The sequence below is a fragment of the Podarcis erhardii genome (assembly GCF_964252035.2).
Source record: "Podarcis erhardii genome assembly, chromosome: 2".
Classification (NCBI taxonomy): domain Eukaryota; kingdom Metazoa; phylum Chordata; class Lepidosauria; order Squamata; family Lacertidae; genus Podarcis; species Podarcis erhardii.
Genome location: NC_138498.1, coordinates 14,904,522 through 14,917,223, shown reverse-complemented (window position 1 = coordinate 14,917,223; position 12,702 = coordinate 14,904,522). Strand labels below are relative to the sequence as shown.

The 12,702-nt window shown below is 45.5% G+C and overlaps 1 protein-coding gene across 2 annotated transcripts in view; it reads left to right on the top strand.

Moving 5' to 3' along the window:
* SLC39A5 (solute carrier family 39 member 5) overlaps positions 1-12,702 on the top strand; it is a 39,840-nt gene that overhangs the window by 4,219 nt on the left and 22,919 nt on the right. The window contains exon 1 of one of the 2 annotated variants that reach the window (XM_081849696.1): positions 8,491-8,768. The exons of the other annotated variant lie outside the window; for it this stretch is intronic. The gene's annotated coding sequence lies outside the window, so the exon portion shown is untranslated. Of the gene's footprint in view, positions 1-8,490; positions 8,769-12,702 lie in introns of those variants that run through there. 2 annotated transcript variants of the gene reach the window in all.

The window sequence follows — 12,702 nt, the reverse complement described above, 5'->3', positions numbered from 1 at the left end:
CCCCCATATTTTTATTCAAGTTGGCACCCCTGGTTCCACACTTTTCAGTGTGTTTCCCAGTCACTTTCTTAACTGCAAAAAAATAAAATTAAAGTTCATTTCTATTTGGAAGTGGATTTGTTGCACCCGGGCAACAGAGCCCTTTAATCCACATTAACTGCACAAACCTAAAGTTCTGGTCTGTGCTTGAATTTGTCTCGCAAAACAGTGCATAAGGCTGGAGGGAGGGAGGGAAGTGGGGAGGGTGACTAAGGGAGAGTACTGTTCTTTTGTAATACAGTCGTACCTTGGAAGTCAAACGGAATCCGTTCTGGAGGTCCGTTCAACTTCCAAAACGTTCAGAAACCAAAGTGCAGCTTCTGATTGGCTGCAGGAAGCTCCTGCAGCCAATCAGAAGCCCCGGAAGCACCGTCAGACATTCGGCTTCCAAAAGAACGTTAGAAAATAGGAACCTTCACTTCCGGGTTTTGACCGTTCAGGAGCCGATTTGTTTGGGAGCCAAGGCATTTGAGATCCAAGGTATAACTGTAATGTGACCCCCGCCCCCCCAAAAAACATGGATAAAAGCAAAACAGAGACAGTTTGGAGGCACCCTGATTTAAATTTTTAAAAGGAATCCTGCTGGGTCAAACATTTTTAAAATGTTGTCTTATTTTATTGTTGTTAGCCGCCCTGAGCCCAGCTTCGGCTGGGGAGGGCGGGATATATATATAAAAAAATATTATTATTATTATTATTATTATTATTATTATTATTATCTTTCCTCAGTGGCCAGCAAGATGCCTATGGGAAGCCTGTAAACAGGACATGGTCACAACAAAACTCTCTTCACTTGAGATTCCCAGCAACTAGCATATAGAAGAGGTGTATTGCCTCCAATATATAGCTGTTATGTACTGAGTTGAATAGGATCCAAAATGCAGCAGTCTGATTGGTCCTAGAACAATAGGATCCAAAATGCAGCAGTCTGATTGGTCCTAGAACAATGCAGCAGTATGATTGGTCCGCAGGAGCCACCCAATCCAGCTCCAGGTGGAAGTGAATCCACAACCTGATTGGCCCACGGGAGAATCCCGGAATTAGCCAATCATGTGTGGCCCGTTGTGTAAATAAAGTATATAAAACAGATATTTTGGGGGAACTTTCATTCCTCACTACTATGAGCTGAATAAAGAGCATGAAATCCACTTTCGACTCTGAGTAAATTTCAATAGCCATGATATTTAGAACTGGCATGCACAGCTTGTGGCCCCCTATATTAAATGCAGCCCTTTAGCTATATATTACACCCTATCCTGGGCTTAACAACGCACTTCCTTTTTTGGTCAGACCCACCTGGTCAGCAAAAATAGGAAGCTTACTGACCCCTATGTGGACCATCAGACACGGCTAAAGGTCACAACTTGTGCAACTCTCCTTTGTCATTTTTACTCGGACAGCTTCATCATATCGTTACAGGAGTTTGGCAGTTAATATAGGCTTTCTATCGCCCCATTGCTACCAGAATTCTCAAATTCTACTAGTTCTCCTCTACAGTCATATGGTATTTCCTAATGTTGGCATTCTTGTGTGGAAGTACTAATATAAAAGCAGAAGTCAAACTGACAAACTTTGGTATTGGCAGTTTTGGGTACTTTTTGGATTTGGACCTCCTGCTGTGCTGGCTGAATACTTGTTTTTTTTAGGGAGCAAAGACCCAGAATTGTGATTTGGTTTTTCATCTTATGCAAGACAGGAGGAATTGCTGATTTTACAATGCCTCTAAAGAGGAAAGCTTTCGTTTCCAAACTCCATGCCGTTTATTATGGCCTGAGACTTGAGTTCTTTTTACCCCCCCCCCTTTTAATTTATACGTTTAAAAATTATCATCAATAATCAACAAAACTTTAATTCAAAATCAAACCAATTTGAGGTTTCCTACAATCGGGACGTGGGTGGTGCTGTGGGTTAAACCACAGAGCCTAGGACTTGCCGATCAAAAGGTCGGTGGTTCGAATACCCGTGACGGGGTGAGCTCCCGTTGCTCGGTCCCTGCTCCTGCCAACCTAGCAGTTCAAAAGCTGGCGTACAGCTTCCGGGTCATGTGGCCAGCATGACTAAGCCGCTTCTGGCGAACCAGAGCAGCGCACGGAAACGCCATTTACCTTCCCGCCAGAGTGGTACCTATTTATCTACTTGCACTTTGACGTGCTTTTGAACTGCTAGGTTGGCAGGAGCAGGGAGTAAGCAACAGGAGCTCACCCCGTCGCGGGGATTCGAACTGCCGACCTTCTGATCGGCAAGTCCTAGGCTCTGTGGTTTAACCCACAGCACCACCCGTGTCCCTCCAATTGCAGGGATAGTCAGACAAAATTCTCAACATGGACTTGTTTTTTCTGGTGTGGCATCGCTCTCCCCTAACCCAAACGCTGGTGCTTAATACTTTCCATGCTGAAATCTTGTATGGAGGCCATCTCAGGGGTTATTTTGGAGAACCCTGGGACAATTGCCACAGCCAGGACATTTTCTGGTGATGTTCTGAGTACCGGTGGTGGCTTTGTCTCTCTGGAGGGATAGGTATTCGTTTTCTGATGAGCGGAACTGCGAAAGAAGCCCTGGCCTCACTGTGAAATGGTGAGATTAGAAGGGCGAGTGGCACAGTTACTCCTGATTTCTCTGAAGTTGCATACCTTGCAATACCCCCCAGTTTTCCAAAGATCTTCAGACATTGGAGATGGTTAGAGCGTGAATGGTGGAAAACTCATCGCAAAGATCAGATATTTGTGCCTCCCACATGGTGGTGAAGGCAGCAAAGTAACAACCCAAAACTGTTAAGGATCTGCAGTCTTTGGCCTCAGTCAATGGGAAGCTGGAGTGCTTGAACAGCTGCAGCGATAAGTGTGCAAGGCTCTTTGAGGATAATGTCCTTCAACTCTCCACTAAGTCGGATGCCATATTTCAGGGGTGGCCAACTCCCAAGAGACTGGGATCTACTTACAGAATTAAAAACCTGGCAGTGATCTACCCCCGTTTTGGGGGGGTTCAGGTCAAAGTTGTTGACCTTTTTTGGGGAAGAAAAGCCCCGTTTGGGGGGGGGGTCAGGTCAATGTTATTGAGCTTTTATTAGGGAGGAGGAAAGCCCCAATTTTAAGAGTTTTGGGGGTAAATGAGGAACAACCACTCACCAACAAATCACTGGGGAAACAAACAGCCTCACTCAGTAAACTCCGTCTTCCGTTCTGCAGATTGTGCAACAATTGAGGGTGGGGCAAGGGGGCAGGGCTGGAATTGATTTTAGCAACACTAAGGAAAAGGGACCCAGCAATCAACCACGTTCTACCAAAACCTCATGGGGATCTACCAGTAGATTGCGATCGACCTGTTGGGCATCTCTGCCATATTTGGTCCAAATTCAGAGGAGCTGTCCAGTTCACTGCCTGGTCTGGTTTTATGAGATCAGTTTCCACATTTGAGACCCGAGGATGGAGGCAAGATGCTTGCAATGGTAAGGCCAACCACATGCCATTTAGACCTTGCCCGTCCTAACTCCTACAATCTAGCCAGAGGGTATTGACTGTGTTGTCAGAATGCAGTGTCGAAGGATGAGGTAATGCCCGTTGCCTTGAAGGAGATGGTGACATATATGGCATGACCCCCTCCAGGACCCTTAGCAAACTACAGTTCCCAGGATTCTTTGGGGGAAGTCATGTGATTTAAATGTATTACATGCATGCAACGTGCCTAATTATAGCACTAAAGGTAAAGGACCCCTGACCATTAGGTCCAGTTGTGGTCGACTCTGGGGTTGCGGCGCTCATCTCGCTTTATTGGCCAAGGGAGCCGGCATACAGCTTCCGGGTCATGTGGCCAGCATGACTAAGCCGCTTCTGGCGAACCAGAGCAGCGCACAGAAATGCCGTTTACCTTCCCGCCGGAGCGGTACCTATTTATCTACTTGCACTTTGACGTGCTTTTGAACTGCTAGGTTGGCAGGAGCAGGGACTGAGCAACGGGAGCTCATCCCGTCGCGGGGATTCGAACCTCCAACCTTCTGATCGGCAAGTCCTAGGCTCTGTGGTTTAACCCACAGCACCACCCGTGTCCCTCATTATAGCACTAGTCCTGCAATATTCAGTTCTAGCTGCAAAGCTCTTATTTGGGAAACCCCCACATCTTCCTGACACCTTATTTACTCTTGGCTTTTCTGTTAACAAGACTGGACATTTTGTTTCAGACATTGTGTAAAATAATTTCCCTCAGCATGGGCACAAAGAGATTTCCAGTTAGCTAGGTGATCCTTTAATCGCATTGTTGAATGTGTGCAAATAATCTGAGAGTGGGGGCACATATTGCCAAACTAATCTGCAACAGCTCTGGGAAATGGACTCACTGGTCCCCCGGTTCCCCAGGCCTTCTCTTTTCTCTTGGTACTATGTGTTCACATTCTGCTGCATCCAGAAATTGACCTTTAATACATCCTGCTTGGCAAGGAAAGGAGCTCGCCATTTCTGAGTTTCTGCCCGGCTGGGTCAACTATTAACTTCCCCCAAATAAAACAACCTGGCTTGCAAAACTGTCTATCAAGAACAAGTTGTACTCCTGCCCCTCTCTAACAGTTGTTATCTTTCTCTTGAAGAGCAGGGAATCCGCCTGATTCCACACAAAACACCCTGGAGGGCATAAGAAACAGACGGGGAGCATCATAGAATCATAGAATCATAGAGTTGGAAGAGACCACAAGGGCCATCGAGTCCAACCCCCTGCCAAGCAGGAAACACCATCAGAGCACTCCTGACATATGGTTGTCAAGCCTCTGCTTAAAGACCTCCAAAGAAGGAGACTCCACCACACTCCTTGGCAGCAAATTCCACTGTCGAACAGCTCTTACTGTCAGGAAGTTCTTCCTAATGTTTAGGTGGAATCTTTTTTCTTGTAGTTTGGAACCATTGCTCCGTGTCCGCTTCTCTGGAGCAGCAGAAAACAACCTTTCTCCCTCCTTTATGTGACATCCTTTTATATATTTGAACATGGCTATCATATCACCCCTTAACCTCCTCTTCTGCAGGCTAAACATGCCCAGCTCCCTTAGCCGTTCCTCATAAGGCATCGTTTCCAGGCCTTTGACCATTTTGGTTGCCCTCCTCTGGACACGTTCCAGTTTGTCAGTGTCCTTCTTGAACTGTGGTGCCCAGAACTGGACACAGTACTCAGGTGAGGTCTGACCAGAGCAGAATACAGTGGCACTATTACTTCCCTTGATCTAGATGCAATACTCCTATTGATGCAGCCCAGAATTGCATTGGCTTTTTTAGCTGCCGCGTCACACTGTTGGCTCATGTCAAGTTTGTGGTCAACCAAGACTCCTAGATCCTTTTCACATGTACTGCTCTCAAGCCAGGTGTCACCCATCTTGTATTTGTGCCTCTCATTTTTTTTTTTTTGCCCAAGTGCAATACTTTACATTTCCCCCTGTTAAAATTCATCTTGTTTGTTTTGGCCCAGTTCTCTAATCTGTCAAGGTCGTTTTGAAGTGTGATCCTGTCCTCTGGGGTGTAGATTAATCCAAACAGAGATTAAACTAGTCCAGCATTCTGTCTGCAAATTGGGAAATCAGGTGTACTCAGGCAGGGGCAACCTGTCCTGTTTTGCCACCTAGGGTGAAACAGAGATGGTTGCTTCCTGACCCCTGCCATGCCATGCCCTGGCTCTTGCCGAATTTGGGAGCAGCCAAGACACTCCTCAAATTTTGCCTCTTGCTCAGCTTCTCCACCCGGAGGTGGCCAGAACACCTCCCTCTGGGTGGTGGAAGCAGTTGGGTGGATGGGCAGAGTGCCGTCTCTTCCTCTTCTGCCGCCTGAGGCGGGCGCTTCACCTCGCCTCATGGGTGGGCCGGCTCTGCATCTAGGAAGCACAAGCAAGGAATGGATGCAGATTTGTGGAAAATAAGGCTGCAGTCATTATGGCTGCATGTTGCTGTCCGTATGAGAGGCAGTGTAGCCCTGCTAGGGGTTGAGTGCAGGAGAGGGCCGTTGTGGTCATGTGCCCCTTACATTCTCATGTGCTTCCTATAGGCATCTGATTGGTCATGTGGGAATAGAAAGCTGAACCAGGCCTAATCTCTCAGGGCTCTTAGTATGCTTTTAAGGCTTACAGTACCCAACCAGAGGGCACATTCCAAATTTTGAGGAAGTGCCATAGCCACCGGTCACAAAACTTCTGTCACAGGGAGTGTGGCATGAAACAAAATGGGTGCTGGTGCTCGCTTCGGCAGCACATATACTAAAATTGGAACGATACAGAGAAGATTAGCATGGCCCCTGCGCAAGGATGACACGCAAATTCGTGAAGCGTTCCATATTTTTTAAATATTACAAGATTAAAGAATGTTAGATTGACATGGATTTAAAAATATTGGTTTTCAGAGATATTAAAGTAAGAAAAGAAATGGAATTAGTAAAAAAAAAAAAAAAGGGAAATAAGGGAAGGGATTTGCTGGTGGAATAATGAAATTAGAATACAAAACGGTGAGGTATGAGGAAGTCGGGGAAATAAGGTTGAGAAAATAAGTTTTGAAATTATACTTGTTATTTTTTGTTTGTGTTTGTTTTTATTGTAGTTGTTTTGTATTTGTATGTCTTTATTGGAAAATTTAATAAATATTATTAAAAAAAAAAAAGAAACAAAATGGGTGCTGCATCTAAAAGAGCAGGAAGAGGCAGGCAGACCCTCAAAATGGTATGACATGTTCACCAGAGGTGCGGTTCTGTGGGCTTTCCGGAGCTTCCCTCACTGCGAAAAGTGAAGTTAGAGCAGGGTTGCCATACATTGGGAATTTTCCGGGCTTAGCCGAAATACGGCAGACGGCAGACGGAAGCAGTGTTCGGACAGAAATCGTTGAAGTGTCTGGGAAAATCTGGACGAATGGAAACACATGTTGGAAGCCTAGTTTTGTTCCGAATTTTCTTAAAAATAGCTCAAAAATAGCCTAAAGTTACAGGGAACCAGGCAGAGGGCCTTCTCAGCAGAGGTGACCACTCTGGGAAACACCCTCCCATCAGAACCCAACAATTATACAGTTTTCCAAAGACATCTGAAAACAGCCTTGTAGCAGGAAGTTTTTAATGCCTGATGTTTTGTTATTGTTTTTATATTTTGTTGGAAGCTTCCCAGAGCAGCTGGGACAACCCAGACAGATGGGCTGGATATAATCATCATTATCGTTGTTGTCGTCATCATTATTTATAAGATCACCCCTTCCCTTCAATGAAAAAGGCGCTTTTTTCTATTCAGAATAAAGTGGAGACTTGCTCAGTTACTTTGAGGGGTAGGACCGGAAAGAATGGCTGGGAATTGCAGCAGACACAGATTTCGGCTAAGCCTCAGGAGAAACACCCTCATGCTGAAAGCTATTTAACAATGGGACAGATTGCCTCAGGAGGTGGTAGACTCTGCTTTGCTTGGTGGTATTTAAGCAGAGGGTGGGTGGCCTAGGGTTAGGGATGCTGTAGTTTCTCTGGATGGATTAGAGTAGGCAACTACTAGGGTACCTTTCAAATCTGCCATTCTAGCATTCTTCAAATCGGCTGGTCAGGTGGGTGCTTATATATGTTGTATTAGATGAGAAGAGCTAGTTTGGGGTAGTGTAGTGTAGCCAGTGGCGCTGTGGGTTAAACCACAGAGCCTAGGGCTTGCTGATCAGAAGGTCGGGGGTTCGAATCCCTGCGATGGGGTGAGCTCCCGTTGCTCGGTCCCTGCTCCTGCCAACCTAGCAGTTCAAAAGCACGTCAAAGTGCAAGTAGATAAAGGGAAACGGCGTTTCCGTGCGCTGCTCTGGTTCACCAGAAGCGGCTTAGTCATGCTGGCCACATGACCCGGAAGCTGTATGCCAGCTCCCTTGGCCAATAAAGCGAGATGAGCGCCACAACCCCAGAGTAGACTGGGGTCCCTTTACTTTTTAGTGTAGCAGTGCACATGCCACACATTTGAAGCACACGGCTCCCCCCCCCCATAATCCCGGGAACTGTAGTTTAAGGGTGCTGCAAACTGTAGCTATGTGAGGGGGCAGTTCCCAAGATTCTTTGGGGGAAAGTTGTGTGCTTTAAATCCATGGTGTGCTGTTCTTCTACCACGGGCTAACTGGGTAGCCTCTAGGCCCCAGTTTCCCATATGGGAGATAACTATCCTGACCTACCTTACAGGGTTGTGGCCAGGATTATAGCCAGGGGATGCATGTGAGGCACATGGTTATCGTCATGTGATTTGGCATGCCTCTGAATGGGCCTTTACCCCAGAGTATTTTGTGTTTATGTGTGCATATGCACAGTCACATTTCTATTACGCAACTCCATCCCCCAACTTGGCCAGTGATGTGGGAACAAGCTGTCCACTCCCCACAAGCCCACTCCCTCAACCCACATTTCCGGGAACAGTCTAAAAATCCTGTCGTGCCCCAATCTCCACATGCTGTTTGATAAGAGGAGGGGCCTGTGGAGGCCCCGCCCACCGAATGCAACATGCCTTCCCACCACTGAGGCTGATCAACAGCTTGAGGAGATCAAAACAGCATCTCTTAAAAAGCCTCAATGCTGCAGAGATGGTTGTTTGGGCTAGAAGCTGTGCTGTTCTCAATTAGCGCTCGGTGGAGCTGTGGAAAACCAGCCCCGACTTGGAATAATAAGCGGATAACACCAGCCCTAAAGCTGCATTGCCCAGGAACTCAGAAGATTTGAGGGTTGGAAGGTGCTTTGAGAGTGTGTTCCGGACAGGAAGGAGCTCGGTGACGGGAGCAGGTACATATATATATATATACATATATTTAAAGTTATTGCTTTTATATTTGCTTGCCTAGCTCCACAGCAACTTCCCAGGGGATTTGTGAAATCTCTGGAACTATTGCAAAGGCTAACAAGGTTAGTGCTACATTGGATGCTGAGTCATTAAAAGAAAAAGGAAAAACCCCATATAGGAACAGACTACTTAGTGCCTTCAGTGAGTGTCTCTCCAGATTTCTGCACGAGTCTTTCCCTGGCACCGTTCCTTTTGCCTGTACAGCATATGCTCTGCAAATGACTTAAGCTGCTCTACATAAGTAGGAAGTTTCCGGTTAAAATCTTGTCTCTCTGCCACGAACTTTTCATTGGTAGCCTAAAGCAGGTTCCTGCCTCTCAGCCTCTAATCCGCTATATTGGTGGTGACAAGGAATGCTGTGAGGATTACTGGGGTACTATATATGATGTGGTGGCTGGAAACTTGAAAGGCGATGTTACACGTTCTCATTCTCCTAAGTTTCCTGCTAACTCCCCACTTGAGAAGCAATAGAACAGCTTGCCTGTGTGACTGGTTTCAATCCGGTTTCAAGCACCTTGTGCACAGAGATTTAGTAAGCCTCTCCCCGCCTCCCTGCTCCTTGGCTCTCGTTCGCAAAATGGAAATAACGGCGGCTTTCCCAGTTGCAATGGGAGTAATGGATCCAAGAAAGATGGTGAAAGCGATCCGGTTAAAAGTGACAGAAACTTTTCCTGTTAAGAGGGCTGGTGAGCCATTGCATTCAAAACAATATCCGTAGAATGGAATACAGTGGTGCCCCGCAAGACGAATGCCTCGCAAGATGAAAAACTCGCTAGACGAAAGGGTTTTCCGTTTTCCAAGGCGCTTCGCAAGACGAATTTCCCTATGGGCTTGCTTCGCAAGATGAAAACGTCTTGCGAGTCTTGCGAGTTTTTTTCCTTTTTTTTTCCTTTTTCTAAGCCGCTAATAGCCTCTAAGCTGCTAATAGGGATGCTTCGCAAGACGAAAAAACCGCTAGACGAAGAGACTCGCGGAACGAATTATTTTCATCTTGCGAGGCACCACTGTACTGGATAAAAGTGGAACTTTTAAGTTTTTAATGTCATCCAAAATTTCAGAATTCAATGGTAAAATTGGATGGTTTTGCTGTTATTTGTAAAAGCTTTTCACCTATTCAAGGGATACATTTGTTGAGTGATTAAAGGAATTAATGACTTAATACATCTACTTAATGGTGTTGTGGACCTTTTGGCATTCTGCAAATACTGGCCAAGACCTTGTGTTAGACACTAAGATGTCATTGGCTGCTACTGCAGCAAAGGGAATGTGGGTGGCACTGTGGTCTGAGCCTCTTGGGCTTGCCGATCAGAAGGTTGGCGGTTCAAATCCCCACGACGGAGTGAGCTCCCGTTGCTCTGTCCGGGCTCCTGCCAACCTAGCAGTTCAAAAGCACGCCAGGTCAAGTAGATAAATAGGTACCACTGCAGCGGGAAGGTAAACAGCGTTTCTGTGCGCTCTGGTTTCTGTCACGGTGTCCCGTTGCGGCAGAAGCGATTTAGTCAGGCTGGCCCCATGACCCAGAAAGCTGTCTGTGGACAAATGCCGGCTCCCTCAGCCTGAATAGCAAGATGAGTGCTGCACCCCATAGTCTCCTGTGACTGGACTTAACCGTCCAGAGGTCCTTTACCTTTTTTTTACTGCAGCAAAACCTCCGGAAGTCAAATGGCGATGCTGACTGTCAAATATTTACACACCCAGAGAATATTTGTTATCAGAATTCGCAGGAGAGAATTTTGCCAAGCTAATCTATTTTTGGCTCTAGCGTACACATACCGCAGTGAGCATCACAACAGATTGTTATGGGAAGAGTGATGGTTGACCTCACAGCTTGAGAGGAGGCAGATAAAACTCCTACCTCCTTCAGGCACAGTTAGGACACACAGAGACACAGAGTCAAGTTTAGGGGAAGCTCCCTGCTTTTAACAGCCTTGTGCATCTCTTAAGTGCTTCTCATTGTAAGGAAGGATGATGTTTGGATATGGTCAACCTGCCGCCTATCAGAACAATCCTGGTATTTAATAAATAAAAATAATTGTCCGTTCATGATGGTTTGTGCTCGTAATGGTATTGCGGCCATTAGATGCCATGCCACACTGCCACCCGTTCTGTTTGTGTCTGCAAAAGTTTCAGGGTGGGCATTCTGCTTTGTCTCAGATTGGTACATGTCCTTTAGCTCACTGCAGAAATCGAGTTCTTCCTCTGGTAAGTACTGAATCTCAGCATGTGTGGGAAACCGTCAGAAGAAAGACTCTCCACGTAAGAACAGCTGGATAAAAGTTCTAATGAGGCTTAATTTTTAAAATTAACACAAGAATTAGGGCTGAGGGATGTAACAGCGTGGAAACACAGGATTCCAGCAGCTAGGAACAGCTTTCATTCTCTAGTTACAGATGGAACAGTCTTGAGGGTATTTGCTAATCGACGCACCAAGTCTTTACAAACCCCACAGGAACAAACTAGGGCTGACAATTACAGAAAAAACCTAGTGGGTGTTTTCAGATGTTGCATCCTGGAACATTCCCACAGGAACAAAATTGAATATTATAAGAGGGATTCAGTGTGGTGCTAGCAGGTACAGTGGACGCTCGGGTTGCAGATGTGATCCGTGCAGGATGCACATTCGCAACCCACAGCTGCTCGTCTGCGCACACACATGATGTGATTTGGTGCTTCTGTGCATGCGCAAAGCGCAATTTCGCACTTCTGCACATGCGCGGCCACCAAAACCTGGAAGTAACCCTTTCCGGTACTTCCAGGTTTCAGCAGTCCGTAACCTGAAAAACCGCAACCTGAAGTGTCTTAACCCAAGGTACAGGCAAACTCTGGCCCTCCATATGTTTGGGACTACAACTCCCAGCATCCCTAGATAACAGGACCAGTGCTCAGGGATGATGGGAATTGTAGTCCGGAACCTCTGGGGGGCTGGAGTTTGCCTATGCCTATGCTAAGGCAATTGTTCCATACCCTCCAACTTTTCTCTAATGAAAATAAGGACATTCTATTCCATCATAACTTTTTTTTACTATTTATACTCCACCCATGTGACTGGGTTACCCCAGCCACTCTGGGCAACATATATAAAAACAATAATAAATATTAAAAAAATTTAAGAAACCTTCCTTATACAGGGCTGCCTTCATATGTCTTCTGAAGATTGTACAGTTACTTATCTCTGATGCCGAACTTGAAATCTAAGGCCTCAAATATAAATTAAATGTTCATAAATGTACAAGGCAAACACATACATAAGTATATAAATCACATGTTTGAAATTGTACAGAAGAGCAATCCTGAAGCCATTTTGACTCTCCCAAATTGACCTCAAATATTTCTCGGACCATACTGTAAACCACACACATAAAATACACAGTATTAGCTGTTTCTTCCTCCTCTTTTTTTGGTTTGGTCATGGGAGAAACTTCTGACTGGTTGGACATAGCTTAGGCTGCATGGCATTGTTATAATTATTCTAAGGTCTCAAATATAAAATAGTTACACGAAAGCTCATACCAAGAACTAACTTAGTTGGTCTTTAAGGTGCTACTGGAAGGATTTTTTAAATTTTGTTTTAAATATAAAATAAACATTCATAAAAGTACAAGGCAAACACATAGATAACTATATAAACCACGTGTCTAAAATTGTACAGAAGAGCAATCCTGAAGCCATTTTGACTCTCCCAAATTGACCTCAAATATTTCTCTGCAGTAAGGGAGGAAAATGGGGGAAGCCTTCCCATTGTCTTTTTGCTTACAAATCCTGTCTTAAAGGGCGTATTTGTGTATGAATAGCATGAGCCTGTGACCTGGATTCAGGAACTAAAGTATTAACCATCACAAAAGAATGGCCCAGATAAAGCAATCAGTGACCATTAAC